General features: G+C 37.1%; 1 long non-coding RNA gene across 1 annotated transcript; it reads right to left on the bottom strand.

The window, feature by feature from the left end:
* Positions 1-4,992: 4,992 nt before the first annotated feature.
* On the bottom strand, positions 4,993-5,335 carry LOC141395193 (uncharacterized). The gene is made up of 2 exons (XR_012410553.1): positions 5,202-5,335; positions 4,993-5,135 (listed from the first exon to the last, which is right to left on the bottom strand). It is a non-coding gene; the product is annotated as an uncharacterized lncRNA (long non-coding RNA).
* Between the last annotated feature and the right edge of the window lie 10,350 nt (positions 5,336-15,685).

The following is a 15,685-nucleotide window of genomic DNA, read 5'->3' as shown; positions in this document are numbered from 1 at the left end:
GATATATTCTGAACCCGACCTCCATACAAAATTTCGTGACGATCGGTCCATAATTGCGGCCTAGAGTTTGATTACAATTTATAATGGACAGACGGACGGACGGACACACATCTGAAAATCGCTTTATCTCGTCGAGATATGAAAATTGGTATACCACATTGGGGGTCTACGACGAATATTTCGCGGAGTTACATGAATTTTTACCAAGACAAACTTAGGGTAGAGTATAAAAACAGTATTTTTTGTTCCGATCAAAATTTTTACCACATATTCCACGATAATTGCATATTTCAAAATAAGAAGAAACCCCCTAAATAAAAGTTAAGCAAGCCTATAATAATGGTCCTTAATTCATTTATTTTCTCATATAAATAGTTACCAATACCTGAAATGTATGGGGGTAATCAGTAAAGTATGGAACTGCCGAGATAGAAATTTAATGTGTGCATAACGCCACTGAATAGTTAGTTGTGCTCATCATGAGCTTTGCTCTGGCAACCCGCTATTTCGCTGTTTTCACTTTAACAGACCATCTGACTACAAGAACCTCGGACCGCCATACTTACATAAATAATTGGTGAACGAGATTGGCATGGGTTCAAACAATTTACCAATCACCACTCAGACAATTTCCAGGACATCATCACATCTGCTTCCTTTCCTTTTGTTCGAATACCCAAAATTGGACCATAATTCCAAGCAGAAGCGACGGGACCAGCAAACGAAACAGGAAAGTCCAAGAATTAGGGAACTTAATCTTGAACGCAACAGGTTAAAGTTGCAGGACTACCTGAAGCAATGCAATATTCGTATCGAATTGAGTAAACTGTGGGCAACGGTAAAATCACTCCTGAGTTCGGGAGAAAGGGACGATAGAAAGGTTTTTCCTTTAACGGCGTGATAGTGACAGATCCGAAGAGGTGCGCGTGTTATTTTAACCGATAGTTTAGGAGTGTGCAACGCCGTATAGAAGTCATCTCAGCCAATAAGATATTACCAAAATTTGCGTTGGGCGATGTTGCAGAATTATGTAAGGCGCGAAATTATTTAAAGAGTTAGGCCAATGCGACAAAACAATTATTGAGAAGTTGTCCTCAATTTATCGTTGCCAAAACCCTGGGAACTTAGGCAACTCAAGAAGGTCAGCAGAAAGGCATCTCCACATTCTACACAACCTCCACATAATGAGAACATGTTTCTTAGTTACCCAACATCAGCATGGGTTAGGAAAATGTATAGCACCACAACAGCATTACAACACTCTGAGATATATCGGTTCATATTTTATATAGCCCCCATATATATCTTTCCCCGATTTTGCTACAACTCCTTCAATTTTGATCGAATAGCCTTCAAATTGAAAATTTTCTTAGGCCACTGAGTAGCTACACCAAATTTCGCAAACATCGGTTCAGATTGGGCTATAGCCCCCATATATATCTTCCCCCGATTTTGCTAAAATTCGCTCAATTTAGTGAATAGCCTTCAAATTTAATATGGGATATTTCCTCAGGCCCCTGTTCAGTTTTACCGTTTACCTAGGTTGAATAATGTTTGCACAAGTACTTATGAGGGCACAGGAATGAAAAATATCAACTTTGTCCCATATCGGTTCAGGTTTGAATATGGTTCAGGGTTGAATAATTTCGCCCCATGTCCCTCAATTACGAATAATTACATCACATGTTCTTATTTAATCAAAATATCTCACATACATTGTGTGTTTAGTTTAGGAATACATAAAATCGGGCGAACATATATTTTTTTTCAAAATCGGTGAAACTGAAAAATGGCCTACGAAAACATCGCATGTTAAATTTGCAGACTATTTTTCAAAAATGTACTGATTTATAGCAAAATCGGTGAAAGATATATATGGAGGCTATATGCAAATCTGTACCGATGTTTGCGAAATCAAATCAAAATCGGAAAAACTGAACAGGGGCCTGAGGAAACGTCACATGTTAAATTTGAAGGCTATTCTTAAAAAAAAACCGATTTATAGCAAAATCGGGGAATGATATATATGGCAGCTATATCGAAATCTGAACCGACTTTCACGAAGATCGGTGAAACGACTCAGGGGCCTAAGAAAATATCACATATAAAAATTGACTATTCTTTGGCTATTCCTTTAAGATTGACTGAGTTATAGCAAAATCGGGGGCTATATCCAAATCTAAACTTTGTACAAATCAGTGTAGCTTTTCAGAGGCCTAAGAAAATGACCCATCTTAAATTTGGAGGCTATTCGATCAAAATTGAACGAGTTGTAACAAAACCGGGAAAATATATATATGGGGGCTATATCCAAATCTGAGCCGATATGGACCAAAGTTGATATTTTTCATTCCTTTGCCCTCATAAGTACTTGTGTACAAATTAATCAACAAAGGTCAACGCCTTGCATTTTTGTCCATTTTTGTATGGAAGCAGCAACACTGTGCGTCGTCCGTGCCAGCCACTGCTTTTTGTGAAAAGGTCAAGGTGAAGTCGCAGGACGGCAGCACTTGGGATGCTGACAAAAAACCTTGTTGAACTCCGACAAAGTAATAAGCTGATCTGTGGGAAGTTACACGCACAGAAAAAATATTTTTCGCTTTTGTTGGAACAAAAATATATGTTTTGGTTCCAAAAATGTATTTGTTTTGTTCAAACATTGTAATCCAAATCCAAAAATACCATATTTTGTTCCAAACATAGAAAACAAAAACAACTTTCGAATTTCCGCAATATTGTTAAAATCGTTAACAATACCGATTGTAGGAACTATCATAATCTAATTTTGTTTACAAAAAGTATTGTCAATACAGAAAACCGGCCCAGAAATTTTTGATTTGAGTGCATATACTTCTCATATACACTTTTCGCATAACTTGGATATAAATGTCGCGTATAATATTGCAATCATTGATGAACACAATACATGGTTTGCTGCATTGGCTGACAACAAAGACAAACAAAAAGCCACAAGAACCCACCACAACATAAGGAATAATTAAACACCATAACAAACATGAAAAGGAAAGAAGAATGAAACAAAACAGAAACAAATAAAAACAAGAGTCTCACAAGTACATACACACAAAAACAAAGGTAAAGGCAGCATGTCATACAAACACACCACAACTCACCAAAATTGTTTTTTCAACACGGCATCGAATAGCGAGAGAAGAGAAACAAATTTTCGAAGAAAAGAGAGAAATATTGTTCAGTTGACACAAACTATTTTTGGATTTACAATACTACATGAGGAATCCAACAATATGTTAACAACACATATTTTGCTCTTGGAATATTGTTGGATCAAACATATTTTTTTCTCTGCGTGTATGCGAAGCCAGTGTAGTTTGCAAATATTAGCGTTGTGTAGTGGAAGAATATTCAAACCAGCCAGAATGCCGCACTGAGGATTGTAACAAGGTGCCTCCTCATGACAACAGTGGACCAATTTCGTCGAAGATTTTACCTGCGCATCAGCACAACAAGATGTAGTCGAGCAGTCCGGTATAGCATTCACACTGATGCTGTTGCGCAGGAAGTAAACAGGTACAGTGTGAATAACGATGTCATACTCTGCAATCGTAACATACTTTACACGGTGCGCCTTAACTAATTTTAAATGGAAGGTGCTTACACCTGGGAAGTTTTTGCAAATTCTGAAACTACAATGCTCATAGATGAGAAATATCAAGAAACAAAAAAATCGCCGGAGGGATTTTCAAATAAATCGCGATTTAAATTCACATTTTTAGGGGTTCTTTAGGTTTTCACGATTTTGCTTGGAAACCGCGAGTCCTATGTAAATGGACTTAAAAAAAATGTTGTAGCTGTGAAAATTCTCCACCAGATTGGCCTTTTTGACCGTTTTTGAGATATAGAAGTTCAAATTGAGACAATGCACTGACTGTATCGCCTCCTTATAAAACAATATCATGCTCGGTGCGCCTTAACTAACTTTTGATGAAAACCGCTTACACATTGGAAGATTTCCCGGATTCTGAAACAGAAGTGTTCATAGATAAGAAAAATAAAAATAACAGAAAAAATTGTCGGACGAAATTTTTAAATAAATCGCGATCAAAATTCACAATTTTAGGGTTTTTTTAGGTTTTCACAATTTTGCTTGGAAACCGCAAGCCGTATCAAAATTAGTCTAAAGAAAATGTTGTAGCTGAGAAAATTCTCTACAAGACTGGCATTTAGGTTTTTTTCGTAGGTTCTACCATTTTTGAGATATAGAGGTTCAGTTCAAATTTTTAGGTTTTTATCTTAAGTCTTCAAGATTTTGCTTGGAAACCGCAAGTCATATCAAAATGGGACTAACGAAAATGTTGAAGCTGTGAAAATTCTCTACAAAACTGGATGACTTTTTTTCCTCGGTTCTACCATTTTCAAGATATATAAGTTTAATTTGGAAAATTGCAGTAATGCCATTGTTTTATAAGAAGGCGGTACAGTCAGTGCATTGTCTCAATTTGAACTTCTATATATCAAAAACGGTAAAACCTACGAAAATATCATAAAGGCCAATCTTGTGGAGAATTTTCACAGCTACAAAATTTTCTGTAGGCCTATTGACATAGGACTCGCGGTTTCCAAGCAGAATCGTGAAAACATAAAGAACCCCTAAAAATGTGAATTTAAATCGCGATTTATTTGAAAATCCCTCCGGCGATTTTTTTTTTTGTTCCTTGATATTTCTCATCTATGAGCATTGTAGTTTCAGAATCTGCAAAAACTTCCTAGGTGTAAGCACCTTCCATTTAAATTTGTTTAAGGTACACCGTGTTTATTTTATACTGTCTTGTGCTCGGGTTATAATAAAATATGTTTTAATTATCTCGAATGAGTTTAGTTTAAAAGCAGTCTCATTATGTTGCGCATAAGGAGTAGCCAACATTTTTCACATTGTTGTCCAGTGTTATCCTTCAAAGAGCAATTTTAAACGGTTAAAATATGACTTATTTTAGAACGAAAAACTATTTGCAATTAGTGTTGCAGTTTTGCTATTTCTTTATTTATTTATTTATTTAAAACATGTTTCACCACCAAACCCCAATTCCACCTCTCGTGTCTTCAGCTGGTTGAGATTCAGCATTGTCGTGATTTTCACCAGCTGCTTGGGGTTGTTGCTGCAAAATACAAAATAAAAAAATATTTATTTTAAATTGTAACTCTCTTTCCTTACTACTATTTACCTGACCCAAGGCAACAGCAAAAATTGTAAAGAATATTAAAGTATTAACGAAGAAGCGCATTTTGAATTGAAGTACTGTAGTCTGAACCTACCTTATATACCATACTTTAGTTTGTTGAAATTATTAATGAAAAGAAATGATTAATGAGTTTTAAAGTGTTTTTTTGTAATTTGTAGAATTTCTTTATTTCCGCAATATCATCATTAGTGCGGATGACAAAGTATTTTTTGCGCATCTGCATACATACGTATTTATATTGAAACAATTAAAAAATAATCAACCGAGTTTGCTAACTGCAAAATACCCTCAGCCTATGATTGTGCAAAGATAGAAATAAGAGTATAAACGTCCGTCCTATGAACAACAAACCCGTAATTAGATTACCAAAACAGTTTTTTTACGTTTTCAGCGGTTGAGTGGACTCAATTATTCCACTGGCAGATCCTAACAACTCAATATATACGAATAAATTCCATAATCGCTTCTATATTACAGGAACGCCACATGGATGGGGTTTTTAGAAAGTTCGGTCCATTTGTAGCATTGAAAAAGATACCACATTTGGGATGAAATGTCTTCTTATAGGAGATCACAAAGTCTTATTTTAAAAGATGAAAAGGACTACCGATAAAAGACCACAAGATCTTCTTAAAGAAGTTTTCAAAGTCAGTCTTCTTATTAAGACCACCAATTCTTCTTATAAAACACTACAAGGTCTTCTGATAGAACACAATAAGGTTTTCGGAAGGTTTTACGATAGAATACCACAATGTCTTCTTATAGAAGACTACAAGGTCTACGATAGAAGACCCCACGGTCTTACTTTAGAAGAACAGAAGGTCTTCCAATAGAAGTCCAATGGATTCCTTATAGAAAACCACAAGGTCTTACGATAGAAGAACAATTAAAAAGTATCAGTCGGATTTGCCGACAGAGATATACCCTCAGCCTATTTGAATTGAAACTTTCATCTACGGACAGATGGAATGTATTTAAAGTCTTTTCAGAATTTTGTGGCCCTTTCTAGATATTTTAACTTGCCGACAAAAATGTGGATTAAGATACAGTCCAAAAGTGTTGCGGAGGAGGTTCTCGGGCCGGCTTATTCCATTGTGGAAGTGAATTTTATTATACGCTACACCACTATGTGGGGAGGGTATTATAAGTTGGTTTTGCCCAAAAAGTTTGTAACGCATCGAAATAATGGTCGTAGACCCATACTTATATATACCAATGAATGTCTCGACGAGCTGAGTCGATCTGGCTATGTGTGTCCGTCCGTCAGTCCGTCCGTCTGTCCATCTAAACCTTGTAATCACGCTACAGGTCGCAATTTTGATCGGATCGTCACGAAATTTTAGGTGTTGATGAGGGTCCCGGAGGGGAAGAAGCCTATTGATTTTGGTGATGGTCGGATAATATTCAACGGTCGGAATGGGCAAAAAACTTATGTGGATAAAAAGACAACGTTTTTTTTCCAAAGCGAATATCTCAGCTTTTATATGGGGTATACCAAAAGCAAGACCTGACAATGAAAGTAGAAAATATCACCTTTCTAATGATGTAAAGTAAGTTCTCGTAGGTGATCAAACATCGAAGATATTAAAATAATCGCAAATAAAACCCAAGTTTTCATTCTTGCAATTTTAATTATAATGACGAATATCACAGCTTTGGATGGGGACTTTTCAAAAGCAAATCCTGACTATGAAAGTAGAAGATCCCATATTTACAATGATGTAAATTAGGTCGGCGTAGGTGACCAAATAACGGAGATATTGCAATAGTCGGTAATACATCCCATTTTTCGATTTTTTGGAAATCACGCTACAGGTCGCAATTTTGATCGGATCGTCACGAAGTTTTTAAGGTTAATGGGGGCCTCACAGATGAAGAAGCCTATTGATTTTGGTGATGGTCGGATAATATTTAGGGGTCGTAATGTTAAAAAAACTTATTTGGATAAAAAGACAACGTTTTTTTCCAAAGCGAATATCTCAGCTTCTATATGGGGTATACCAAATGCAAGACCTTACAATAAAAGTAGAAAATATCACCTTTCTAATGATGTTAAGTAGGTTCTCGTAGGTGATCAAACAATGAAGATATCACAATAGTAGCAAATAAAACCCAAATTTTCATTTTTGCGATTTTAATTATAATGACGAATATCACAGCTTTGGATGGGGACTTTTCAAAAGCAAATCCTGACTATGAAAGTAGAAGATCCCATCTTTACAATGATGTAAACTAGGTCGGCGTAGGTGACCTATTAACGGAGATATCGCAATAGTCGGTAACACATTCAATTTTTCCATTTTTTGAAGCATTGACTTGTCCACGGAAAATATAATATGGCTGTAAACAGGACCACAACGAACAGCATCGGTATACATTTCCAAAAGATTTTCGAACAGAACTTTTGTTGAACTTTTGTGGAGAGGGCCATATGGACCATTTTGGAAGTTAAACTAAATTTGGAGAAAATATTAGGAAATTCAAGGAGTGGACAAATATAGTCCATATTCGAACCCGATCTATATCTTGTAGATATAACAACAAAACATTGTTCCACAATATCCAATACGGGACAAGGGAGACTTCCCTCATATCAATGAGTGCACCTCGATTAATATTTAAGCTCAATGATATGGGACTTACGAGGGCGGTTCGGAAACTTCTTAGCCTATCAATGAAAGAGAATAGTTAGTTTTTCAAAAATATTTTCACTTTTCAATATAATCTCCTGAAACACACTTAGTCCAACGCTTTTCTAGCAATTCTATCCCTTAATTAAAATAGTTTTCCTCAAGTCTTCAAAATAGTGGTTTACAACTGTAATTGCATCTTCATTTGAGGTAAAACGCTTGCCAGCAAGGAATTCTTTTAGATTTGGGAACAAGTAAAATTCCTGGGAGCTAAATCAGGAGAATAAGGTGGGTGGTCAAGCAACTCGTACTTTAATTCGTTGATTTTAGCCATTGTTAAAACACTCTTGTGCGCTGGTGCGTTGTGTTGATGAAAAATTATTTTTTTGTGTTGTAAGCCAGGACGTTTTTCTCGAATTTGTACATTTAATTGATCCAAAAGGTTGCAAGAGTACTCTGAATTTATTGTTTTACCCTTTTGCAGATAGTCAGTCAATTTGAAGTCCCAAAAAACCGTTACCATAACCTTACCAGCCGATTGAATTGTTTTTGCCTTCTTTGGGGCACTTCCTCCAGCTTCAGTCCATTGTTTGGATTGTTCTTTTGTCTCTGGAGTATAGTGGTGAATCCATGTATCATCAACAGTTATGAAACGACGCTTAAAATCCATTTTATTTCGCTTAAAACGATCCAAACAAGCTTGAGAAATGTTCATTCTTATGCGTTTTTGATCGACTGTTAACAAATGCGGCACCCATCTTGCAGAAAGCTTTTTCATCTGTAGTTCTTCATGCAAAATTAAATGGACTCGATAATTTGAGATGCCCATGATATTAGCAATTTCACGCACTTTTATTTGTCGATCATTCAATACCATATCATGCACTTTGGCTACAATTTCTGTTGTTGTTGTTGTTGTTTTTGGACGTCCACTACGTGGTTCATCCTCAATGCTTGTACGACCACGTTTAAATTCAGCAACCCAATTTTTTACTGTTGCATATGAAGGAGCACTTTCACCTAACACATTCACCATATCATTATGAATTTCTTGTCCCGATAAACCTTTTTTATGTAAATATTTAATGACAGCACGCAGTTCTAATTTTTCCATTGAAAAAAAAATTGCGGATGCGTCTTTTTTGAACATCTGTTTCTATATGAAGGAGTTGCCAGATCGAAACAAAATTTAACATGTGTTCATAACAGAGATGGATGTTTCCAAAACACTTAACTTTTTTCTGTTTATACCGCGTTTTTTGTGCTAGGCTAAGAAGTTTCCGAACTGCCCTCGTACTGTTTATCGCCGAGTCCGAACGGCGTGTCTTAAAACACCATTTGTGGGGAAGTTTTTCAAGGCTGAAATACTCAGGAAATGTCGGCATTATTACTGACCAGTATTTTGCCACCGTTGAAAAATTGTTGATATAATAGCATTTTTAAAGTGGGAACAAAATCGGTCACTCCCTTCAAGAGTTACCGTGCGCACAATTTTTCCGAACATTTTTGAACTTTGGTGGGCGAGGTAGCTGAAGGAGTGGGCCGATATGGCTTATCATCGAACTTAAACTAAATTTGGACAAAATATTACGAAGGTCAAATATTGGACGGAATCGGCAGATCCGTTCGAGAGTTATCTTGCGCTCCAATCACCACACTCGGCGTCATAGGGTTTGGTATGGGCTTGCCCCTGATGAAACTTGTAGCATTGTATGGGGGCCAGTGATTACAAGTTGTACAACAAAAATCAAAGCAATTCGGGACCGATTTAGTCTATCTTAGAACCTCATCTAAGTGTGGTAGAGATTTCAAGATGTGCAAAGCATGGACCAAATCGGTTTCTTTCTTCAAGAGTTATCGTGCACTCAAATTTTCCGAATATTTTCGAAAATTCACCGGAAGGAGTGTATCGCTCCACTCCCGTCTTCGGACTTAAACTAGCTTTAGATAAAATATTACGAAAGCCAAATTTTGGCCAGAACCGGTTTATCCGATCGAGAGTTATCGTGCGCTCCAGCCAGAAAGACAGACGGACGAACATGGCTAAATCACCTCCAAATTGTCTGAAACGGATTTGGTCCAATCATACTTGGGGTCTAAAACCATGATTTCGATGAGACACATTCTGAAAGTATGAAAGTGTATATCACCAATATTTTTGAAAATTTAACATAGCTGAAGCCAAGGTTTACCCTTTTAGAAAACGCGACTCGTGATTGTATATTATACAAAACAAATACTTTTGGATAAAATGAAATGTTTTTGGTCGTGGCAAAAAATATTGGCCTTAAAAGATAATTTGCGTGGAAGCTGTGGCTACATTTATGTTAAAAAATTTGTGAAAATGGGTTGAAGCCACCATGTCTTTTTTTGTTATATCTCGATTTGTGAGTAAACCACACTTCTCTCGAGTTTCCTGTCAAAGTAAAAGCAGAAGCAAACTAAATAAGGATCATCTCACTAATGTATTACTTTTCAAAATTTCGTCTGCTTCTACCATTAAATGATGCTGACATTTTGAAGCCAGATTTACAGTGTTTTTTGAAATTTTCTTCTAATGTCATTCCGCAAACAGGTTTTTCAAAAAAATCATATATAGAATTGTAATACTTGCGATTCTGAGTTATTTGATACGTATATTGTGAATGTAGTCTGCACAGCTTCATAGAAATCTGCATCCAAATGCGGAAATTTTGTGTGAACATTTTTCTAAAAATCATATTTTTCGGGTCTAATATTTGCAATTGTCTCTAGAATACTTCGTACTCCATTGCACATTTTAGTTTTTTACGTTTCGGATCCAATAAATCATTCTTCGTGAAAATCTATCTACTAAAACGCGAGTTACGAGAAATTCCAAAGTAGAAAAATCACCTAAAATTGTTTTTGAAAATATCGTGTATTTTATCGCGTTTTCTGCGCATCGTTTCCACTGCAATGAAAAAACAGCATCTTCGTTTTAGCGGAAACAGAGATTTGAAAACTTTACTGATAAGGAAGCTACATTCATTTTATCCAAAAAAATAGTGTGTGATGCTACATCCGCGGTTCTTGATTGATAGCCTTCAAATAGATATATATCGATGTAGATTTTCATGGTTGACATTGAAATCGGATGCGGACAAAAATTGTAAGCACTTTGCGCAAATTAGCGATATTTTATAGGTTTTTTAATGCTAAGATGCAGCCGATGCTACATCTTAGACTCCAAATTATATTTCGAAAAATATATACAACTTAATAGATATGGTCTTGCTGTACACGAAAATCACATGCGGACAAAATGATTTTGATAATTACGCGATTTACACGTATTTTAAAATGCATATAAATTAAAATGGGTTATTTGACCTCTATTTCCATTTCAGAAGCTTTGAGATACATCCTCATCAACCCAATTACCTTCCCTAATGGAAAAGCTTTAATATGAATGTCAATAAAGCAAAATCCGTATATTTTATTGGGAGATTTAAGCAAAATGAAGGAAGTATTCCTATAGATTTTTAAAATTTTTTCTACTACATAATGCATGTGAAAAAATATTTTTTCAAACAAAAAATAATTTTTTTGACCAAAATATGTGCTTATTTTGGCTGTAACATCGAAACTATAACACCAGCCTATATGATTGTAGTCTCATTTGATTCGCCGTGAAGTTTTGATCTAGAACAAATTTTTATGTAATTTTATGACCACTAAATGGGCCTTAATTTTGAAAAAAGTTGACTTATATTCAATAATTTATCAATTTTATGTACATTCCGCGAATTCTGTGTAGCATTTTGCAGGTATTATGCAATCTACTCGCTGAAGTCACTTCGAGAGAACTTTTTTGTAACAATTGGGCTCATTAAAATAATTAGCGTTTTTATAATATTTTCTTTCTTAAAAAGCGAAATAAAAGCGCCATAACTTTTGTCCGCAACAACCAAAAATTGGCTCGCGACCAGATTCGTACTGGGAATCTTTTTCTTAACCAACATATCAAAAATCGTTGATGTAGCGCGAAAAAAAATTATCCTTTTTTTCTGAAATGGAATATGAAATAATTGGCAATATTCCTGATATACCCTCTGTATAAGTTTGATACTTTCCAACTCAATTTCCCGAGCTCAGTCGATCACGGATGCTGGTTGACATCATCAGACATCTCCTCTGCATGTTCTCTCTGCGGACAACGTAGAGCGCGGATGCCAGCGAGCGATCGCTGCAATCCTCTGCGATTGCAAGAACTCTGCGTTCACTTGTCGACCAACCTTTGGATAGTTAACTTGTGGCGCATTAACCAACCTTCTCGCGTTAATACTCTGTCGCCACTCCAGATTACAATTGGTAACCTTTGTTGTAACTAGCAGGCCTCTGTCGCACAGCCTATGGATTCCCCTCCCTCACCTAAACAACCTCGTTAGCATAAATGCTGAAGGTATATAAAGGTCTCCTTAGAGAAAAACACAAGCTCTTCTGATACAAAACCACAAGAACTTACGACAGGAGACCACAAAGGCTTCCGAGAGAAGACGACGGGATCTTCTTATAGAAGACCACAAGGTCTTCTTATAGAAGACCACAAGGTCTTCTTATAGAAGACCACAAGGTCTTACGATAGAAAACCTCCAGGTCTTTCAATAGAAGACCACGAGGTCTTCTTATACAAGACCACACAAACTTACGATAGATGATGACGAAATCTTCATATAGAAGACCACAATGCCTTTCGGTAAAAGATCACATTGTCTTCCGATAGAAGACCACAAAGTCTGACGATTGAAGACGACAATGCCTTCTTAAGGAAGGCTACAAAGTCTTCTTAGAAAAGTCAACAAGGTCTTCTTATAAAGGACCACAAGGCTTTCTGATAGAAGACCACAAGGTTTTAATATAATACAGCACAAGATCTTCTTATCGAAGATGACTTATTATGAAATACCACAAGGTCTTCCGATAGAAGACCTCAATGAGCTACGATAGAATACCTTAAAGTCTTCCGGTATTCTGATAGAAGACCACTTTTTATAGGAGACCAACGGCCCTTATCGGCTTAAACATGACAAAGTCCAGTACTTATATTGGGCCCTCTTTCATCTCAAGTGGACACTGACATCCCCGTGGTGTCACCTGATGAGCTGCCTTTACTCTACGCGTACGGCTATATTTTTACTGAGTACGCAACTGCATTGGTGCAAATGTTATTCAAGCATGCTTGATACTTGCGAGCCTCTTTGGTCTAGAGGTTTCCGTTTGTATCTTTGGACCTCTCTTACTAGATCAGAAGATCTGTCCAGACATGCATGGATGGGGGAGCCTATTTACTAGATTGTGGCAGGGATGCTCACGACGATAACCCTCACAATAACATCTTGTTGTACTGAAGCACCTCTAAAATGTTCGTCGCCTCATGAATATGGTCCTCAGGGATGCATTCTGACATTCTTTGAATAGTCTACCACTGTGTAGCGCTAACATCTGCATACAATACTGGCACCGCATAGCTTACCACAGACCGGCCTTTTGCTTTGTAAGAGGTCTACAAGGTTACATTATCAGCTTCCCAATTCCTGCCGGCCAGCGACTTGAGGGCCGCAAATGAATGTGGCTTGTGCGGACGACTTTAACATGCTATCGAACGTTACGCCCAATATCTTGGGGTTGTTAGTGGTCGCCAAATATGTTCAGGGAGACCCTCGTTTCAGCCGTCCAGGTGCCGTCTGCTATGTACACAGAAGTTTAACCTATCACATATGTCATCATATATATAGGGTCTGATCGTACCATCCGCATACCGAATACCTTACGATATCTATGCCGTCTGGAGGGTGTGGAATTTCAGAAAGGTAGAGGTTGAACAGTTATGGAGTTATCACCCCGCCTTGAGGAACACCCTGCTTCTCTGTACGGGTCTTCGACTTCTTATTTCTGAATTCCACATACAACCAGGCTTTAAGTTGACAATCCAATGTTTCAAACAATATTTTGGGAGAAGTCTTCCCTATGTTCTCCAACAGTTTGTCATGGTTGACGCTTGAGCTACCATAACTGTTCGGTTGTATAGTCTGTTATGATTCAGTCCTCGACAGATATGTGTGTATATGGCGTGTAATACTGTTGTGGTACTGTGCACTTTCCGGAATCCATGTTTATGTTGGGTAACTGGGAAACAACGTTTCATCATGGGGAGTAGTAGTTTCTACAGAATCTTCAATACTGGAGACAGAAGGGAAATCGGTCTGTACAATTCACATCTGTTGGTACTATTGCTTGGCTTCAGTAGGCGCACCATCCTGTCATCTTTTCTGACATTTGGTACAATATGGGTGGCTAAGTATGACTTGAAGACATTTGTCAAATGCTTAACTCCGGGTTCAGCAGTTGCTTAAGCATTACCATTGAGATTCCGTATGGGTCCAACGCTTTAGATGATTTCAAGTTTCGAACGACGTCTTCAACATCCTTCATCGTAAATTGTGGTGGTAGTTCTTCGGCAAGTAGAGCTTTTCTTATACGGTGTCGCACACTCCTCTTCGTCCTTCGAATCTCAGGGTGATCTATAAAATGCCGGTTAAAATAACAAGTGTACATCTGTAAATATCATCTTCCTTTCCCGACGTCGAGTGGTTTAACCGTTGCCCACAATTTACTTAATCCTGTACCTACGTTACATTGCTTCAGGTGTAGGGTGTCCAAAACCGAAACCGGTTAACCGGTTACCCGGTTTTGAGTTACAAAACCGAAACCGGTTTTCGCCAAAATCGTCATTTTCGGTTAACCGAAAAAACCGGTTATTTGTGTCGGTTAACCGGTTTTAAAAAAATAGTAATATTTTTAAAATTTCATTACAATTGTATTCTTGAAGGTAAACTAAACTTAACTAACACAATGTACGGCAAAGTTTTAAATGTCAGATACCTTTAAATTTTAAAAATATTTTGTGTAAAATGTAGAGTTGTGAAAATTTAATTCACTACGCAGTTCCAATGGTACACACCATTTGTATGAAAAATCTGCGTATACGTGATATCACACGTTAGTTTGTATGAAGTTACTCATACATTTTGGAACTAATACATTGAACTAGGAACTAGAGCTATAGTAGCTACAATTTAAAACGAGTATTTGGTCCAACTAAGTCATTATTCAAATGACCGCCGAGGCATTTTACGATAATTTGAGGTTGGCAAAGCAAGACTAAGAATCAGACCCTAATAAAATGTAAACTTAATTGTTTTTGTACACAAGTTTATATTTGTAAAGGGGTAAGTACATAAGCTGCCTTGCCTGCTTACCTTGCTTGCTTCTGATAAAAGAATAAAAAAGAAAAGGGCAATCCAGTTCGAAATTTGCTCGGCCTTCTTTATTCTTTTATTTTTATACCCTCAGCATTTATGCTAACGAGGGTATATACACTTTCATACGGGCAAAATGTGCCTCATCGACATAGGGGTTTTAGACCCCAAGTATGTTTGGACGAAATATGTATGTTTCAGACAATTTCGAGTCGATTTAGCAATGTCCGTCCGTCTGTCTGTCTGGCTGGCTGGTGCGCACGATAACTCTCGAACGGATGAACCGATTTTGTCCAAAATTAGGCTTTCGCATTATTTTGTCCAAACTTAGTTTAAGTTCGAATATGGTTTATATCGGTCCACTCCTTCCGGTACCTCCCCCACAAAAGTTCAAAAATGTTCGGAAAATGTTTTGCTTGAAGGGAATAACCGACTTGGTCCATACTTAACACATCGTGATATTTCTACCAAACTTAGATGAGGTTCCAATATGGACTCAATCGGTCCAAGCCTTCAGGTACCTCCCACACATAAATTTCGGAAAAGTTCAGTTTAT

Source organism: Musca autumnalis, unplaced genomic scaffold (assembly GCF_047663935.1).
Source record: "Musca autumnalis isolate F117 unplaced genomic scaffold, ASM4766393v1 scaffold_2, whole genome shotgun sequence".
Classification (NCBI taxonomy): Eukaryota; Metazoa; Arthropoda; class Insecta; order Diptera; family Muscidae; genus Musca; species Musca autumnalis.
This window is presented reverse-complemented; position numbering and strand designations above follow the sequence as displayed.